The sequence below is a fragment of the Zea mays genome, chromosome 3 (genome assembly GCF_902167145.1).
Source record: "Zea mays cultivar B73 chromosome 3, Zm-B73-REFERENCE-NAM-5.0, whole genome shotgun sequence".
Lineage (NCBI taxonomy): Eukaryota > Viridiplantae > Streptophyta > Magnoliopsida > Poales > Poaceae > Zea > Zea mays.
In genome coordinates this window covers 113602535-113624026 of record NC_050098.1, presented here as the reverse complement: position 1 = coordinate 113624026, position 21492 = coordinate 113602535, and positions in this window count along the sequence as shown.

Here is a 21492-nt window from a genome sequence, read left to right as displayed (position 1 = left end):
TTCTAACCATAACAAATGCGTTATCGAATGTCATACTTGATGCATATTCACTTTATTTGTTATCTTGTATGGTGTACTGTTCTTTTGTATTAAATATGTGGATGTATGTATGTACGTTTGCGCTCGCATAGAGAACGATCCGGTCGAAGAGCCCGAGGAACCCGCAGGAGAAGCCCCTGAGCAGCAGTCGTTTGGTGGAGGCAAGTGTCCTTTGACCTATCTATGTCCTATTCATTCTTTAATTCACCTCCCGCATTACACATTTATACCTAAGGATTGACTAGCTTTTGTTATCCATGTCCTTGTTTACCTATTTGGGTCGGATTATTACTACTTAGTCTGATGCTATTGCTCAACTCTAATCAATGAACATGATGTGATTATCTATGATACGCTGTTTTCCCGTTCTCCTTTATGATTATACTTGTGGTTTTCAAGGGGACTCGAGCGGTTTCTCGAGTGCCTCTCCGTAAGGACCTGTTCTATGGATGACCGCCCGGGAAAACAGTGCAACCATGAGGGTGGAATGGGGTGCCCTTAGCTGAATAATTAGAGGATCCGGGGTGTAGTTCACTTAGCCGTCGTGCCGTCAATGGGGCTCGGTGTATGCGGCTCGCTCTGCCAAGGTTGATTTGTCCCTTGGGGAGGAGTGCGGTGCATTTAGGAAACCTAACGGGTGGCTACAGCCCCGGGGAATCTTTGTAAAGGCTTCGTAGTGAATCCCTGGCCATTCACCTCGGGAGTGAATAAGGGTCTTGCAAGCCCGGGCCAGAGAGGGAATCACGGCTTGTGGGTAAAGTGCACAACCTCTGCAGAGTGTTATGAAACTGATATATCAGCCGTGCTCGCGGTTATGAGCGGCCAAGGGAGCTCCAGAGATTAGTGATACTTGATCAGAGACATTGTGGCACAGGTGGTTATGAGATTGATGGTTTTGGTTATGATTATGGTGCTGGTAAGTGGTATTCTTTCCGTTTGGAAAGGGTACATCGGGTTAATAACTTGGGTTAATGCTAAAACTTGGCTTTCTACTAGTAAATAATAATCTGACCAACTAAAAGCAACTGCTTGACTTATCCCCACATAAAGCTAGTCCACTACAGCCAAACAGGATACTTGCTGAGTATGTTGATGTGTACTCACCCTTGCTCTACACACCAAACCCCCCCCCAGGTTGTCAGCATTGCAACCACTGCTCAGGCGAAGATGAAGCTGTGGAAGGAGACTTCCAGGAGTTCCAAGATTACGACGAGTTCTAGGTGTGGGTTAGCGGCAACCCCCAGTCGGCTGCCTGTGAAGGCCGTGTTATCTACGTTTCTTTTCCGCACTTTGATTTATTGTAAGAACTATATGGACGTCTCAGACGTATGATGTAATCGACTATTTCCCCTTTTAATACTATTTTGAGCACTGTGTGATGATGTCCATATTATGTAACTGCTGTGTACGTGAATAACTGATCCTGGCACGTACATGGTTCGCATTCGGTTTGCCTTCTAAAACCGGGTGTGACAGTGTTCTTTCTCCATGACAAATCTGAAGTTGCATCTATATTCAAGAAGTTTGCCAAGAAAGCACAAAATGAATTTGATTGCAAGATTAAGAAGATTAGAAGTGACAATGGCAAAGAATTTGACAACACCAACATTCATGAGTACTGTGATGAAATTGGGATCAAGCATGAAGTATCTGCCACATATACACCTCAACAAAATGGAGTTGTTGAAAGGAAAAATAGGACCTTGATCACCCTTGCAAGAACAATGATTGATGAGTATAACACACCGGAGAGGTTTTGGGCCGAAGCTGTCAACACTGCTTGTTATGCATCAAACAGGCTATTTCCTCACCGGCTACTTGCGAAGACTCCTTATGAACTGCTAAATGGGAAAAAGCCAGACGTCTCTTTCTTCCGGGTATTTGGGTGCAAATGCTACATCTACAAGAAACGCCATCACCTAGGGAAGTTTCAAAGACGTTGTGATATTGGTTTTCTTTTGGGTTATTCATTAAAGTCCAAAGCATATCGAGTATTCAACCATGCCACTGGCGTGGTAGAAGAAACATATGATGTGGAATTTGATGAGACTAATGGCTCCCAAGGAGCACTTGAAAATCTTGATGATGTAGGTGATGAGCCACTTAGGGAAGCAATGAAGAACATGCCTATTGGAGCTATCAAACCAAAAGAAGATGAAGAAGAGGTGCAAATCATTGATAGGCCTTCTTCATCAAATGTACCACAAGATGATGAAAAAGATGAGAGGCATGCAAATGAAGATACATTTGTCTCTCATGAACAAGCAAGGGTACAAGCCGAAGATGTTGATGCTCCAGGATCTTCTTCCCAAGTGGTTGACAGGAGAAACTCATCACTACTTCAAGCTCATCCTCAAAACCAAATCATCGGGAGTCCTTCACAAGGGGTTATTACTCGATCACATAAACATGCTAATTTTATTGAACATCACTCTTTTGTTTCTTGTGTTGAGCCTACTTGTATAGATGAGGCGCTACAGGATCCGGACTGGGTGAATGCCATGCATGAAGAACTTAACAACTTCACCCGTAACGAAGTTTGGACCCTGGAGAAGCCCCCACAAGATGCAAGAATCATTGGAACAAAGTGGGTGTTCAGAAACAAACAAGATGATCAAGGTGTGATTGTAAGAAACAAGGCAAGACTTGTCGCAAAGGGATTCTCTCAAGTTGAAGGCTTAGATTTTGGAGAGACCTTTGCACCGGTTGCTCGACTGGAAGCCATCCGTATCCTACTTGCATATGCATCATGCTATGATATAAAACTTTATCAAATGGATGTAAAAAGTGCATTTTTAAATGGCTTCATAAATGAACTTGTATATGTTGAGCAACCGCCTGGATTTGAAGACCCTAGATATCCTAACCATGCTTACAGGTTGTCCAAGGCGCTATATGGGCTAAAGCAAGCTCCAAGGGCTTGGTATGAGCGTCTTCGCGACTTCCTCATCGAAAAGGGCTTCAAAATCGGGACCGTCGACACAACTCTCTTCACAAAGAAACATAACGGTGATATTTTCATTTGTCAAGTATATGTTGATGATATAATCTTTGGCTCGACAAATGACTATCATTGCAAGGAATTTGGTGAGTTGATGTCGAAGGAGTTCGAGATGTCAATGATTGGTGAGCTAACATACTTCCTCGGCTTTCAAGTCAAGCAAATGAAAGATGGTAACTTTCTCTCACAAGAGAAGTATACCAAAGACTTGTTGAAAAGATTCAACATGGAGAAGTGCAAACCAATCAAGACCCCCATGCCTACAAATGGACATCTCGACTTAGATGAGGGAGGTAACCCGGTTAATCAAACTCTCTACCGTTCTATGATTGGTAGTTTATTATACCTTACCGCATCTAGGCCCGATATTATGTTTAGTGTATGCATGTGTGCTAGATTTCAATCTAATCCTAAGAAAGCTCATCTTCGCGCTGTTAAGAGAATTCTTAGGTATCTCAAGCACACCACAAGCGTTGGTCTGTGGTATCCCAAAGGAGCTACTTTTGATTTAATTGGCTATTCCGATTCGGATTATGCCGGTTGCAAAATTGATAGGAAAAGTACTTCTGGGGGATGCCATCTGCTTGGTAGATCACTAGTTTCATGGACATCCAAAAAGCAAAATAGTGTTGCCTTGTCAACTGCCGAAGCGGAATACATTGCCGCAGGTGCTTGTTGCACACAGATTTTATATATGAAACAAACTCTTCTAGACTATGGCGTAGTTCTAGAAAAAGTACCTTTATTGTGTGATAATGAGAGTGCTGTTAAAATTGCTAATAATCCTGTACAACACTCTCGCACCAAGCACATTGATATCCGTCATCACTTCCTTAGAGATCATGTTGCTAAAGGAGATATCATTTTAGAAGGAGTGAGGTCGGAAGATCAATTAGCGGATATTTTCACTAAGCCACTTGATAAAACCCGCTTTTGCATGTTGAGGAATGAATTAAATATTCTTGATCTCAGAAACTTTATGTGAAATGTCAAATGGTGTTGTCACTTGCATTGCATATTTAAATTCCTTGTCTTGCATCTAGGACTTGTCTAACCTAGTTGAGATAACCGCCAACAAAGCGAGTGAAAAAGCTTAACTCGGGTCAAACCTGACAAGTCTTAGGTTTTAAGCTTTTAGCACTTAAATTCTTACTTTTCATGCAATTATTGGTTCTTGAAATATGCATGAGGTACTGCACTTAGGGGGAGTATTCAAAACTCAAATCACCCTTGAAAACCCCTAGTGCAAACCAAAATGCAAATTTCACCATTTGCCTATTTTCTCTAAAAATTATCTAGTCTATGGCAAAATATTTTGAAAAGTATATGAGGGTGCCAATACCTGTCCCAACAAGTGTTATTTTGTGTGATTATAAGTTGGGATTTGGTTTGGTTGGGAGTTAGATAAAAAAAATTCAAAATTTTCCAAACTCTCCTCTGTCTGGGCTCACCGGACAGTCCGGTGTGCACCGGACACTGCACTGTGCAATGTCCGGTGCACCGGCAGCCGCGCGCTAAAATTCATTTTCCTGTGCGCTGTCCGGTGGTTCACCGGACAGCTACTGTGCGCTGTCCGGTGTGCACCGGACAGGCACTGTAGACTGTCCGGTGCGCCCATCTCGCGTTTTAAAAAAAGGCCTCCAGCCCGACCGAGCCAGAGGCACACTTTTCACCTCCAGCCCGCAAGCTCTCTGTCTCACGGCGACTCCCTCTGCTCCTGGCGATTTCCCGGCGAACTCCCGCCACCGGCGGCCACCGACCTCCGGCGACCTCATCCCCCTCTCCTTCCCTCCCTCGGTGAGCAGATCTTCCCTCTGTTCTCCTCTCCCTCTCTTCCTGTGAGCAGCAGTCCCTCTCTTCTCCCTTTTGTGCAACTCTTCAAATTTCTTGAAATCTGGTGAATTCCTGTTGTGGTTTGTGAATCTCTATGTGTATTCAGTATCCCTATAGGTTCTTGGCTCCTTCGGGAGGGTTTTTCCACCCCAAATACGCTTTTCACCGAAACCCTAAAACTCCGCACACCTCGTGTTCGGTAAAATGCCCAAACCAGCCAAACTTGCTCCAATTGAACCCAAATTTTACAGGCACATTCACAACACTTCCAGCAACATCCTTGTCAAATTTCACGCCAATCCGAGATCCCAGGCTTAAATTTCACCAAAATTCTCGTTTTGAGCGATCGTTTCTGAGCTGAGTGCCCAAATCTCTTTTTCTTCGACTAAAACTCAAACCAAGCACACACTTCACTCATATTCACCTATATAAACCTATTCGTGAAGTCTCGGCTCAATTCCATATCATTTCGTGCCTCATTTCGAATTCCAAACCTCCTATGTCACTATTTATCTGTCAAACGTCGCTTTTACGTCTTTTGACCTCTTGAACGTCCCGTCTCGTGCCATATCTCTCTGTGTATGTATTTATTCACATTTCATATGCTTATGACTATGTGACTAATACGTGCTCACCTCTTCTGTCATTTCAGTGACCTTGTGTGACCGTGTGCCGTCTCCCGTCCTGCCTGGATCGTCACCTCTCGTGTGAGCTTTCTAGGTAGACATCTCACTCTTTGCTAAATCTATCGGTCACTTTTGCTCTGTGCTTAGTCTCTCTATCTCATTTGCAGACATTAGTTCAGGATGCCGCGCACGAAGAATGCGTCGGCGTCAGGGGGTGGCAATGATGAGGACCCTCGTCGCCCATTCAGGCAGGTCAAGGGCAAGACTGTGTATTTGGAGCAGCAAGAAGGCCGCAAGAAGCGGCGTACGGACAGAGAAGCCCGTGCAGCGGCAGCAGCTGCAGCAGCCGCTGCGCAGGCCGCACTTGGAGATCAGCCACATGTTCCATCCGATCAGATTGCATTCCGTGCTCGTCGTCTCACCTCCCGGCCTCGCTCCTCCACTCACACCTCCGCTTCCACTCCGCCACCCACTTTGCCTGCTCCCGTCACTCCTATTGCTCCATCCACCTCCATAGCCATACCCTCTACCAGCACTACGCCAGCTTCCACTGCTACCCCTGCTCCCGCTCCCGCTTCAGCTCCTCCTGTTCCTCCACCTCGATTCCGGGAGCGTGATGAGACTGAGGTCCGTCCTCTGGTTTCGGATCCTCGTCTGTTTGATCTTCAGCATGCTACTGCAGCACGGGTACGTCGGTTCAGGTACGTACCCGTGGAGTCCTGGCTACCAGCTCAGAGAGACCCAGCAGCAGGTGTTCTTTTCAGCACACGGATTCAGGAGTCATTCTTCAGAGCTCAGATGTCTGCTCAGATAGCGCTGCGAGTGCACCGCCTTTTGGATCTTCCAGCTTTTCTACTTGCAGCCGGTGCTAAGTCTGAGGCGCATCTCACCTATCTGCCTGGCCTCCTGACCCTTCTGACTATCAGCGGCAGATATGTTGAGGAGTGGGTCCGCGTCTTCTACGCCTCCGTTTGGATTGACCCGGATCATCACTGGATGAGGTTCCGCTTTGAGCGAGAGGATGTCACGGTCACTGCCAGTCAGATCCGACAGCTCTTTGGATTCCCAGAGTCGACGACTCGCCTTCACAGTCTCTGCTACGGCTCTTCTGACCCTCCGTGTCGCCCTCACGGCGGTGTGGCTCCAGGGACAGCTCACGTCGCGGCTCTGTTCCGCCCGCCTTTCACAGATGGGTCGCGACGTTCTCCAGCAGACTTTACTACAGCAGCGAAGTACCTATATGAGCTCATCAGACGGACACTCCTGCCGAGGATGGGATACAGGGAGGCTACCACTCATATTCAGCTTTGGCTCCTTGGTGCCCTGGTATCCCACTCTGAGTTTGATGTTGTGGACTTTCTGATCTGTGAGATCGAGGACACCGTTCTGGATGGGATTCGTGCTCGTCGGCAGCTACCTTATGCTCACTACTTGTGCCACATCTTTGCGCAGCTGATTCAGCCACCTCGATTTCAGAGCACTCTTGAGGCCTCACGCCTTGTATTTGGATCTTACCGTCCTGCTCCTGAGATTCCAGTGCCAGCTTCTGCTTCTGTGTTTGACACTCAGGCCGAGGATGCAGCTCTTCGACAGTTTGACACTCAGGGTACAGCCGCTGATGATGATGATGATGATTTTGGGGTTCCTCCTCCGCCTCCGCCTCCTATGCCTCCATGCTCACATGATCATGAGGCTGGGAGTTCTCGTGCTGCCCCTGCTCCTCCTCCGGCTATGGACCCTGCTCTTACGGCGATTCTGGCCAACCTGGCAGCCGAGCAGGCCCGGTTATCCGAGACGATGCTCTCGATGTTTCAGAGCATGCAGGACAGGCAGGATGCACTTCAGCAGCAGCTCATTCAGGATAGGGCAGAGAATAGGGCATTCATGGCTCTCATGCTTCAGCATTCTGGTATCTCAGCTCCTCCGGTTCAGTCTGCTCCGCCTCCTCCGCTTCACGCTCCAGTGGTGCCTTCGATTTTGTCTGGACCCCCTGTTGGTACCTCTCCGCTCCGGCCGGTCACTTTGGCGTTCACCTCTCCGGTTCTCAGCTCTGTCTGTCCGCAGCCGCCAGTGCCACCAGCATCTGCTGTTACCACTACCGCTGTGGCAGTATCTGTGACCGCTTCTGTTCTGGTAGCTCCTGCAGCGCGGCCTCCGTCCGAGTCAGTACCAGCTCCAGCTTCTACCGCAGATCCTGGATCCGAGACTGACTCTGACCCCCCGTCGGCGTTCGCTCTGCTACCTCGACCTCGACCGGATGCGCCCCCGCCGCCTCCTCCTGCTTCAGGTGTTTAGGTTCAGGTCCCTTTTGGTGTTTGACGCCAAAGGGGGAGAGATATGAGTTGTGAGAGCTAGGGGGAGTGAGAGAGTTAGTAGAGAGTCAGAGTCTTGTTGATGTAATATATGTGCCTGCTACTCTCTGTACTAGCTTGATGTTTTTGGCTCACAAACTCGTCATATACTCTCGTTGCGTCTGATTGACTGTGTGTATTATGTTTTCACCTTATATCATATCACCAGTCTTCTAGCTCTTGTTTCATTAATTTACCTTCTCTTTTATATGAACAAGAATCTTATGATGTGTATGCGCTCACTCTTATTATTATGGTACACATTCTTTCTATCAAAGATTATTGAGTATAACTAACCATTCTTTCTATTGACATAATCTTCAAAACAAACTACTCTCACAAAACTTGTAGGGTTGTCATCAATCACCAAAAAGGGGGAGATTGAAAGCATCTAGGCCCCTGGTTGGTTTTAGTGATTAATGACAACGTAATATTATATGTGACTAACGTGTGTTTTGCAGAGACAAATGGTAAGTTAGGTCGCATGACAGGTAGAAGTACTACAACGGTGAAAACAATCCCGGAAATAAGAACTCGAAGCGACGGCTAAAACGACGGAACAAAAGGTGAAGGTCTACGGAGTCCGAGTGTCAAGGAGATGTGGACACTCGCGATTTAGTTAGGTCTTTTATTCTCTTTTAGCCGTACTATAAAGAGGGGTTGTCGATGAGTAGTTTGACCAAGAGAGTTCTAGTGTAGTGTTGGTGCACAATCACACTCATATACAGTGCTAGGTATCACTCTAGAACTCACACACAAGTTAGAGCGAAAACCGATTTGAAAATCAGCTGAAAAACAAGACTTAGTGTTTCTGGCTTAGGGGCACCGGACTGTCCGGTGTGCACCGGACTGTCCGGTGTGCATCGGACTGTCCGGTGCACCCTCTGCTAGGTGGGGCCAGGCTGGTCCACGGCAGAGTTCTCCCCTTCGCAGAAACCCGAGAGCGTAGCCTTCAGAGATGAATTTTAGTGGCACACCAGACACCGCACCGGACTGTCCGGTGTGCACCGGACAGTGGACTGTTCACTGTCCGGTGCGCCATGAGTCCAACGGCTCTCTGTCAGAACTAGCCGTTGGAAGTGACCGTTGGCGCACCGGTGGCGCACCGTTGGCGCACCGGTGGCGCACCGGACTGTCCGGTGCGCCATCGCGCAGTAAATTGCCTGTAACGGCTATTTGGTGGGTGAGGGCTATTTATACCCCCTCCACCCACCATATTCAATGTCTTGCACTCCACATTTATTCCAGCACCTTGGTAGAGAATTGCAAGCACCAAAAGCCTAGTGAGGAGATTAGAGAATCATAATCCACGCTTGTTCCTCATTAGCGCTAGTAAGAGCCACCTAGAGCACACACCACTTGCATTAGGCTTCTCTTGGTCAAGCGAAAGTCTACGGCTTGTTACTCTTGGTGATCGGCATCACCTAGACGGCTTGGTGGCGTTGGGAGCTCGGTGATCACCGTGAAGATCTTGTTGGTGACCCGACTCAAGTTTGTAAGCGGTCTCGAGGGATCTGAAAGCATCTAGGCCCCTGGTTGGTTTTAGTGATTAATGACAACGTATTATTATATGTGACTAACGTGTGTTTTGCAGAGACAAATGGTAAGTTAGGTCACATGACAGGTAGAAGTACTACAACGGAGAAAACAATCCCGGAGATAAGAACTCGAAGCGACGGCTAAAACGACGAAACAAAAGGTGAAGGTCTACGGAGTCCGAGTGTCAAGGAGATGTGGACACTCGCATTTTAATTAGGCTTTTTATTCTCTTTTAGCCGTACTATAAAGAGGGGTTGTCGATGAGTAGTTTGACCAAGAGAGTTCTAGTGTAGTGTTGGTGCACAATCACACTCATACACAGTGCTAGGTGTCACTCTAGAACTCACACACAAGTTAGAGCGAAAACCGATTTGAAAATCAGCTGAAAAACAAGACTTAGGGTTTCTGGCTTTGGGGCACCGGACTGTCCGGTGTGCACCGGACTGTCCGGTGCACCCTCTGCCAGGTGGGACCAGGCTGGTTCACAGCAGAGCCTTCCCAGTCGCAGAAACCCGAGAGCGCTGCCTTCGGAGATGAATTTTAGTGGCACACCGGACATCGCACCGGACTGTCCGGTGTGCACCGGACAGTGGACTGTTCACTGTCCGGTGCGCCATGAGTCCAACGGCTCTGTGTCAGAACTAGCCGTTGGAAGTGACCGTTGGCGCACCGGTGGCGCACCGTTGGCGCACCGGTGGCGCACCGGACTGTCCGGTGCGCCATCGCGCAGCAAGTTTCCTGTAACGGCTAGTTGGTGGGTGAGGGCTATTTATACCCCTTCCACCCACCATATTCAATGTCTTGCACCCCACATTTATTCCAGCACCTTGGTAGAGTATTGCAAGCACCAAAAGCCTAGTGAGGAGATTAGAGAATCATAATCCGCGCTTGTTCCTCATTAGCGCTAGTGAGAGCCACCTAGAGCACACACCACTTGCATTAGGCTTCTCTTGGTCAAGCGAAAGTCTATGGCTTGTTACTCTTGGTGATCGGCATCACCTAGACGGCTTGGTGGCGTTGGGAGCTCGGTGATCACCGTGAAGATCTTGTTGGTGACCCGACTCAAGTTTGTAAGCGGTCTCGAGGGATCCACCGCGCCGGAGTGGCAAAGGATCATCTCGTAGTGAGCACTTGGTTCTTGCGAGGACCAAGGGGGAGCGATACCCTTGCGCGGGTGCTCCAACGAGGACTAGTGGAGAGTGCCGACTCTTCGATACCTCGGGAAAAATTGGAGGAGTCTTCTAAACTTTGCTTTACATTCCGCACTTAATTCAAGCTATTTACTTTGTGTATTTGTTTAGCAAGTATTTGAAGCATTGTTTTAGCCTTGTTACATTTCTAGTATTATTTTCTTAGTGCTAGTTGTTGGGGTGAAGTTGGGCTCTTGTTTAGCTCTTGCTTAGGTTTTAATTAGTGTTGATTTTTAGAAAAGCCCAATTCACCCCCCCTCTTGGGCATCGTGATCCTTTCAATTGGTATCAAAGCCAGGTTGCTCATAGATTAGCTTAACCGCTAGAGTTACGATGTCCGGTGGGGATGGACCTCCTCCCGTTTTTGATGGTGACGATTTTCCTTATTGGAAAATTCGTATGGAAGCATACTTAGAGGCTATAGACATTGGTGTCTATAAAGCCGCCACACAAGGGTTTCCCCAACCTAGAGATCCCACAAATCTTGTAGGTGATGAGTCCAATTATGAGAAATGGAATGCAAAGGCCAAAAACACCCTTTTTAGAGGCCTTTGCAAAGATGTGTTCAATAGAGTTCGGAATCATAAAAATGCTCATGATTTGTGGATGGATATTTGTGCTCTACACGAAGGAACTAGAAGTGAACGTGAGGAAAGATATCACATAGCTATGCGAAAGTTAAATTCTTTTGAAATGCTTGCTAATGAAAATGCAAACGCTATGTACTCACGACTTAATATTCTTGTAGAGGAAGTCAATGGATTGGGGCTTACTCAAATCTCACAACCGGATGTTGTGAGGAAGATTCTCAGTGTCCTCCCAATAGACAAATATGGACACATTGTCACTGTGCTACATCAAATGGATCTTTCAGTTACCACACCTACACAAATTTTGGGAAAGATCAATGCTCATGAGATGTACATGCACATCAACAAAGAAGAATCATCTTCCAAAAGAAAGGATTTGGCTCTCAAAGCAAATCATGAAAGAAAAGGAAAAGCAAAAATTCAAGTTGAGGAAGAATCCTCAAGTGATGATGACCTTGATGCAAACATTGCCTTGATGGTAAGGAAAACCACCAAGATGTTGAAGAAGCTAAATAGAGAAGGCATCAAATTTGATTCAAGAAAGAAGAAGTTCTTCTCCAACAAAAGAAAGCCCATTTCTGAGATGGACTGCTACAACTGTGGTGAGCTTGGTCATCTTGCTCATCAATGCAACAAGCCCAAGAAGAACAAGTTCAAGGGCAAGAAAGAAGATGACAGTGATGATGAAAAGAAAGAAAAGAAATTCTTCAAAAGAAGGGATGGGAAGCAAAAGAGGTTCCACAAGAAGAAGAATGGAAAGGCCTATATTGTTGGTGACTGGCTCACCGACGTCGAATCATCAAGTGGATCTTCTTCAAGTGAAGAAGAGGATGATGAAAAAGTTGCGGCCATCGCCGGGGACTTCTCTTCACCACCACCATCGCCATCATCCACTTCTCACCTGTGCCTTATGGCTAAGGGTGAACGAAAGGTACAAAATGATATTGATGATGATAGTGATAGTGATAGTGATGAAGAATTTGCTTCACCTTCATATGATGAGTTAGCTGACTTACTTAAAGAATATACTCAAATCATTAGAAAGTCAAAAGCTAAATGTGATAGGTTGAAAAATGAAAATGAATCTTTAAATGCCAAGTATGACATAGTTATAAAGGCTAGTGATGAAATAAAAGAAGAAAATAAAACTATGTCATCAACTGTAAATGAGCTCACAATCTCCCTAAAAGATGCTAAGGAAAAATATGACAAATTAAATGAAGCTAATAGGGAGTTGCAAAATAGACTAGTTAAGATCAAGGAAGACTATACTCAAATTAAATTTGATCATGACAATCTTCTTGTTGAAAATGAACTTTTATCTTGCAAAACACATGAGGCTATTAACCCTGTTGTTAAGCTTGATGTAGCAACCTCATGTGATGATTTGATTCAAGAAGAGCAAACTAGTCTACATGCTGAATTGACTGAAAAAGTTGAAGTCCTGACTTTAGACAACCAAAAATTGAAGAATTATTTGACTGATGCAACTACTAGAGGAAAAGTTGCTATTGAGAACAATGATTTCAACAATGAGTTGGCAGTGGATAATCAAAGGCTTAAGAATGAGGTCAAGAAACTAAAAAGTGAAAATGAACATCTTGCAACAAGTGTGCAAAAGTTCAACAAGGGTCAATACCTCCAAAATGAGCTGCTTATGAACACTGTTATGAAAAATAACAAGAGTGGTATTGGATACAATGCTTTTGTGCAAAAGAAATCTATCACTCAATACAAGCCAAAGCAGACTCACAAGCCTATCAAATGCTTTGAGTGTGGAAATGAAGGTCATTTTGCCCACAACTGCAAAGCTAAACCACCAACTCCCTTGCCTAAGCACTCAAGACCATTTGCTTTCAATGCTCACTATGTTCTAAGAAAGGTTGCAAATGGAAAGATTAAGGTTACATTCCTAGGTCCACCAAATAAGAGTAGACCTAGACAAATCTGGGTGGCAAAGTCCTTAATTGAGAGAGTCACTGGTCCTATGCAATATAGGGCTCTCAAAACTCAAGCTTGAATTGTCTGTGAATGTAGGTGAACTACAAGACCGGTGGGAGCCATTGGGTTATTGACAGTGGATGCACACAACATATGACAGGCAACCCACGGATGTTCACCTCATTAGATGAGAATGTTGATGGTCAAGATAAAATCACATTTGGAGACAACTCAAAAGGAAAAGTACAAGGACTTGGCAAGGTGGCAATCTCAAATGACTTATCAATATCAAATGTTCTCTTAGTTGCACCTTTGAGCTTCAATTTATTATCAGTGGGACAACTCTGTGATCTTGGACTTCAATGCTTATTCACCCCATCAGAGGTTATTGTAACAAAAATGGATGATGAATCAATGGTATTCAAGGGTTTTAGATACAACAACCTCTACTTAGTGGATTTCACTTCAGAAGATGCAGACTTAAGAACTTGCCTCTTCACCAAAGCTTCTCTTGGATGGCTTTGGCATAGGAGGCTTGCACATGTTGGGATGAGCACACTCAAGAAGGTATTAAAGAAAGATATGGTTAGAGGATTAAAGGATGTGGTATTTGAAAAGGACAAGCCATGCAGTGCATGTCAAGCTGGAAAGCAGGTTGCTAATACACATCCCACTAAAGCTTTCATGTCAACATCAAGGCCACTGGAACTACTTCATATGGATTTATTTGGACCTACAAATTATATCAGTGCCGGTGGCAACCTCTACTGTCTAGTGATTGTTGATGACTTCTCAAGATACACTTGGGTGTTCTTTCTCCATGACAAATCTGAAGTTGCATCTATATTCAAGAAGTTTGCCAAGAAAGCTCAAAATGAATTTGATTGCAAGATTAAGAAGATCAGAAGTGACAATGGCAAAGAATTTGACAACACCAACATTCATGAGTACTGTGATGAAATTGGGATCAAGCATGAAGTATCTGCCACATATACACCTCAACAAAATGGAGTTGTTGAAAGGAAAAATAGGACCTTGATCACTCTTGCAAGAACAATGATTGATGAGTATAACACACCGGAGAGGTTTTGGGCTGAAGCTGTCAACACTGCTTGCTATGCATCAAACAGACTATTTCCTCACCGGCTACTTGCGAAGACTCCTTATGAACTACTAAATGGGAAAAAGCCAGACGTCTCTTTCTTCCGGGTGTTTGGGTGCAAATGCTACATCTACAAAAAACGCCATCATTTAGGGAAGTTTCAAAGACGTTGTGATATTGGTTTTCTTTTGGGTTATTCATTAAAGTCCAAAGCATATCGAGTATTCAACCATGCCACTGGCGTGGTAGAAGAAACATATGATGTGGAATTTGATGAGACTAATGGCTCCCAAGGAGCACTTGAAAATCTTGATGATGTAGGTGATGAGCCACTTAGGGAAGCAATGAAGAACATGCCTATTGGAGCTATCAAACCAAAAGAAGATGAAGAAGAGGTGCGAATCATTGACAGGCCTTCTTCATCAAATGTACCACAAGATGATGAAAAAGATGAGAGGCATGCAAATGAAGATACATTTGTCTCTCATGAACAAGCAAGGGTACAAGCCGAAGATGTTGATGCTCCAGGATCTTCTTCTCAAGTGGTTAACAGGAGAAACTCATCACTACTTCAAGCTCATCCTCAAAACCAAATCATCGGGAGTCCTTCACAAGGGGTTATTACTCGATCACATAGACATGCTAATTTTATTGAACATCACTCTTTTGTTTCTTGTGTTGAGCCTACTTGTATAGATGAGGCGCTGCAGGATCCGGACTGGGTGAATGCCATGCATGAAGAACTTAACAACTTCACCCGTAACGAAGTTTGGACCCTGGAGAAGCCCCCACAAGATGCAAGAATCATTAGAACAAAGTGGGTGTTCAGAAACAAACAAGATGATCAAGGTGTGATTGTAAGAAACAAGGCAAGACTTGTCGCAAAGGGATTCTCTCAAGTTGAAGGCTTAGATTTTGGAGAGACCTTTGCACCGGTTGCTCGACTGGAAGCCATCCGTATCCTACTTGCATATGCATCATGCTATGATATAAAACTTTATCAAATGGATGTAAAAAGTGCATTTTTAAATGGTTTCATAAATGAACTTGTATATGTTGAGCAACCGCCTGGATTTGAAGACCCTAGATATCCTAACCATGCTTACAGGTTGTCCAAGGCGCTATATGGGCTAAAGCAAGCTCCAAGGGCTTGGTATGAGCGTCTTCGCGACTTCCTCATCGAAAAGGGCTTCAAAATCGGGACCGTCGACACAACTCTCTTCACCAAGAAACATAACGGTGATATTTTCATTTGTCAAGTATATGTTGATGATATAATCTTTGGCTCGACAAATGACTGTCATTGCAAGGAATTTGGTGAGTTGATGTCGAAGGAGTTCGAGATGTCAATGATTGGTGAGCTAACATACTTCCTCGGCTTTCAAGTCAAGCAAATGAAAGATGGTAACTTTCTCTCTCAAGAGAAGTATACCAAAGACTTGTTGAAAAGATTCAACATGGAGAAGTGCAAACCAATCAAGACCCCCATGCCTACAAATGGACATCTCGACTTAGATGAGGGAGGTAACCCGGTTAATCAAACTCTCTACCGTTCTATGATTGGTAGCTTATTATACCTTACCGCATCTAGGCCCGATATCATGTTTAGTGTCTGCATGTGTGCTAGATTTCAATCTAATCCTAAGAAAGCTCATCTTCGCGCTGTTAAGAGAATTCTTAGGTATCTCAAGCACACCACAAGCGTTGGTCTGTGGTATCCCAAAGGAGCTACTTTTGATTTAATTGGCTATTCCGATTCGGATTATGCCGGTTGCAAAATTGATAGGAAAAGTACTTCTGGGGGATGCCATTTGCTTGGTAGATCACTAGTTTCATGGACATCCAAAAAGCAAAATAGTGTTGCCTTGTCAACTGCCGAGGCGGAATACATTGCCGCAGGTGCTTGTTGCACACAGATTTTATATATGAAACAAACTCTTCTAGACTATGGTGTAGTTCTAGAAAAAGTACCTTTGTTGTGTGATAATGAGAGTGCTGTTAAAATTGCTAATAATCCTGTACAACACTCTCGCACCAAGCACATTGATATCCGTCATCACTTCCTTAGAGATCATGTTGCTAAAGGAGATATTATTTTAGAAGGAGTGAGGTCGGAAGATCAATTAGCGGATATTTTCACTAAGCCACTTGATAAGACCCGCTTTTGCATGTTGAGGAATGAACTAAATATCCTTGATCTCAGAAATTTTATGTGAAATGTCAAATGGTGTTGTCACTTGCATTGCATATTTAAATTCCTTGTATTGCATCTAGGGCTTGTCTAACCTAGTTGAGATAACCGCCAATAAAGCGAGTGAAAAAGCTTAACTCGGGTCAAACTTGACAAGTCTTAGTTTTAAGCTTTTGGCACTTAAATTCTTACTTTCATGCAATTATTGGTTCTTGAAATATGCATGAGGTACTGCACTTAGGGGGAGTATTCAAAACTCAAATCACTCTTGAAAACCCCTAGCGCAAGCCCAAATGCAAATTTCACCATTTGCCTATTTTCTCTAAAAATTATCTAGCCTATGGCAAAATATTTTGAAAAGTATATGAGGGTGCCAATACCTGTCCCAACAAGTGTTCTTTTGTGTGATTATAAGTTGGGATTTGGTTTGGTTAGGAGTTAGATAGAAAAACTCAAAATTTTCCAAACTCCCCTCTGTCTGGGCTCACCGGACAGTCCGGTGTGCACCGGACACTGCACTGTGCAATGTCCGGTGCACCGGCAGCCGCGCGCGAAGTTCCTCTTTTCCTGTGCGCTGTCCGGTGGTTCACCGGACATCTACTGTGCGCTGTCCGGTGTGCACCGGACAGCCACTGTAGACTGTCCGGTGTGCCCATCTCGCGTTTTAAAAAAATCGCCCCCAGCCCGACCGAGCCAGAGGCACAACTGCTCTCTGTCTCACGGCCCTCTCTCTGCTCCTGGCGACTCCGACTCCCCCGCCGGCGATCTCCACCGGCGTCCTCCGTCTCCGGCCGCGCTCCGGCGATCTCTTGCGGCTTGGGCTCGTCCTTCCCTCTCTCTCTCGGTCAGCTTCTTCCCTGTCTCTCTTTCTCTCTGTGTTCTTAGCAGTTCACCACCCTTTGATGCATTTCCAAATCCTTTTGAATTCCTGTCAATTCCTATGAATCCAATTGGTGGTATGAGTTTCAGTATCTCTCTTGAGTATCCTTGCAAGTTCCTAGCTCCTTCGGGAGGGCATTCACACCTCAAATGGCCATATTCCTAAAACCCTAGATCCCCGCACACCAAGTGTTCTGTGAAATGCCCAAACCAGCCAAACTTGCTCCAATTGAACCCAAATTTTTCAGGCACCTTCACCACACTTCCAGTAACCTACTTGCCAAATTTCACGCCAATCCGAGATCCCAGGCTTAAATTTAACCAAAATTCTCGTTTTGCACGATCGTTTCCGAGCCGAGTGCCCAAAACCCTAATTCTTCGCCTAAATTCAAACCAAGCACACACTTCACTCATATTGACCTATATAAACCTATTCGTGAAGTATCGGCTCAATCCCATATCGTTTTGTGCCTCAATTTGAATTCCAATCATCCTATGTCTCTATTTGTCCGTCAAAACGTCGTTTTCACGGCTTTTGACTTATCGATCGTTCCGTCTCGTGCCATATCTCTTTGTGTATGTATTTATTCACATTTCATATGCTTATGACTATGTGACTAATACGTGCTCACCTCTTCTGTCATTTCAGTGACTTTGTGTGTGCCGTCTTCCGTTCTGCCTGGATCGTCACCTCCAGTGTGCGCTTTCCAGGTAGACATCTCACTCTTTGCTAATTCTATCAGTCACTATTTGCTCTGTGCTTAGTCTCTGTATCTCATTTGCAGACTTTAGTTCAGGATGCCGCGCACGAAGAATGCGTCGGCATCAGGGGGTGGCGATGACGAGGACCCTCGTCGCCCCTTCAGGCAGGTGAAGGGGAAGACTGTGTACCTGGAGCAGCAGGAAGGCCGCAAGAAGCGGCGTTCAGACAGAGAGGCTCGCGCAGCAGCAGCAGCAGCTGCCGCAGCCGCTGCACAGGCAGCACTTGGAGATCAGCCGGATATTCCATCAGATCAGATTGCTTTCCGTGCTCGACGTCTCGCCTCCCGGTCTCGCTCCTCCACTCACACCTCCGCTTCCACTCCGCCACCCACTCTGCCTGCTCCAGTCACTCCTATTGCTCCATCCACCTCCACCGCCATACCCACTACCAGCACCACGCCAGCTTCCACTGCTTCCCCTGCCCCCGCTCCCGCTTCAGCTCCACCTGTCCCTCCACCTCGCTTCCGGGAGCGCGATGAGACTGAGGTCCGTCCACTGGGTTCGGATCCTCGTCTATTTGATCTTCAGCGTGCCACTGCAGCCCGGGTACGTCGGTTCAGGTACGTACCCGTGGAGTCTTGGCTGCCAGCTCAGAGAGACCCAGCAGCAGGAGTTCTTTTCAGCACTCGGATTCAGGAGTCTTTCTTCAGGGCTCAGATGTCAGCTCAGATTGCGCTACGAGTTCACCGCCTCTTGGATCTTCCAGCCTTCTTGCTAGCAGCCGGTGCTGAGTCTGAGGCGCATCTCACATATTTGCCAGGCCTTCTATCCTTTCTGACTATCAGCGGCAGATATGTTGAGGAGTGGGTCCGCGTCTTCTATGCCTCTGTTTGGATTGACCCGGATCATCAGTGGATGAGGTTCCGCTTTGAGCGCGAGGATGTCACAATCACTGCCGATCAGATCCGACAGCTTTTTGGATTCCCTGATTCGTCGACTCGCCTCCACAGTCTCTGTTACGGCACTTCAGATCCTCCACGTCGCCCTCACGGCGGTGTGGCTCCAGGGACAGCTCATGTCGCGGCTCTGTTCCGCCCGCCTTTTTCAGATGGGTCGCGACGTTCTCCAGCAGACTTCACTACTGCAGCCAAGTGCTTATATGAGCTCGTCAGACGGACACTCCTGCCTAGGATGGGATACAGGGAGGCCACCACTCATATCCAGCTTTGGCTCCTTGGTGCCCTGGTATCCCACTCTGAGTTTGATGTTGTTGACTTTCTGATCTGTGAGATTGAGGACACTGTTCTGGATGGGATTCGTGCTCGGCGGCAGCTACCCTATGCTCACTACTTATGCCACATATTTGCGCAGCTGATCCAGCCACCTCGCTTTCAGAGCACCCTTGAGGCCTCTCGCCTTGTGTTTGGATCTTACCGTCCTGCTCCAGAGATTCCAGTGCCAGCTTATGCTCCTGTGTTTGACACTCAGGCTGAGGATGCAGCACTTCGTCAGTTTGACACCCAGGGTGCAGCAGATGATGATGATGATGATGATGATTTTGGGATTCCTCCTCCACCTCCGCCTCCTATGCCTCCACGCTCTCATGATCATGAGGCTGGGAGCTCTAGTGCTGCCCCTGCTACCACTCAGGCTATGGACCCTGCTCTAGCTTCGATTCTTCAGACTCTCACTCAGCAGCAGGCTCAGCTGGCAGCCGAGCAGGCCCGTATGTCTGAGAGAATGCTCTCAATGTTTCAGACTATGCAGGACAGGCAGGATTCACTTCAGCAGCAGCTTATTCAGGATAGGGCAGAGAATAGGGCATTCATGGCCCTCATGCTTCAGCATTCTGGTATCTCAGCGTCTCCAGTTCAGTCTGCTCCGCCTTCTTCGCTTCACGCTCCAGTAGTGCCTTCGATCTTGTCTGCACCCCCTGCTGTTACCTCTCCGCTCCGGCCGGTCACCTTGGCGTTCACTTCACCAGTTCTCAGCTCTGTCTGCCCGCAGCCGCCAGTGCCACCAGCATCTGCTGTTACCACTACTGCTGTGGCAGTATCTGTGACTGCTTCTGCTCCGGTAGCTCCTGCAGCGCTGCCTGCGTCCGAGTCAGTACCAGCTCCAGCCTCTACCGCAGATCCTGGATCCGAGACTGACTCTGACCTTCCGTCGGCGTTTGCTCTGCTACCTCGACCTCGACCGGATGCGCCCCCGTCGCCTCCTCCTGCATCCGATGTTTAGGTCCCTTTTGGTGTTTGACGCCAAAGGGGGAGAGATATGAGTTGTGAGAGCTAGGGGGAGTTAGAGAGAGAGTCAGTGTTCTTTTGATGTAATATTTGTGCCTGCTACTCTCTGTACTAGCTTTATGTTTTTGGCTCACAAACTCGTCATATACTTTCGTTGCTTTTGGTTGACTGTGTGTATTACGTTTTCACCTTATATCATATCACCAGTCTTCTAGTTCTTGTTTCATTAATTTACTTTTTCTTTTATATGAACAAGAATCTTATGATGTGTATGCGCTCACTCTTATTATTATGGTACACATTCTTTCTGTCAAAAATTACTGAGTATAACTAACCATTCTTTCAATTGACAGAATCTTCAAAACAAACTACTCTCACAAAACTTGTAGGGTTGTCATCAATCACCAAAAAGGGGGAGATTGAAAGCATCTAGGCCCCTGGTTGGTTTTAGTGATTAATGACAACGTATTATTATATGTGACTAACGTGTGTTTTGCAGAGACAAATGGTAAGTTAGGTCACATGACAGGTAGAAGTACTACAACGGAGAAAACAATCCCGGAGATAAGAACTCGAAGCGACGGCTAAAACGACGAAACAAAAGGTGAAGGTCTACGGAGTCCGAGTGTCAAGGAGATGTGGACACTCGCATTTTAATTAGGCTTTTTATTCTCTTTTAGCCGTACTATAAAGAGGGGTTGTCGATGAGTAGTTTGACCAAGAGAGTTCTAGTGTAGTGTTGGTGCACAATCACACTCATACACAGTGCTAGGTGTCACTCTAGAACTCACACACAAGTTAGAGCGAAAACCGATTTGAAAATCAGCTGAAAAACAAGACTTAGGGTTTCTGGCTTTGGGGCACCGGACTGTCCGGTGTGCACCGGACTGTCCGGTGCACCCTCTGCCAGGTGGGACCAGGCTGGTTCACAGCAGAGCCTTCCCAGTCGCAGAAACCCGAGAGCGCTGCCTTCGGAGATGAATTTTAGTGGCACACCGGACATCGCACCGGACTGTCCGGTGTGCACCGGACAGTGGACTGTTCACTGTCCGGTGCGCCATGAGTCCAACGGCTCTGTGTCAGAACTAGCCATTGGAAGTGACCGTTGGCGCACCGGTGGCGCACCGTTGGCGCACCGGTGGCGCACCGGACTGTCCGGTGCGCCATCGCGCAGCAAGTTTCCTGTAACGGCTAGTTGGTGGGTGAGGGCTATTTATACCCCTTCCACCCACCATATTCAATGTCTTGCACCCCACATTTATTCC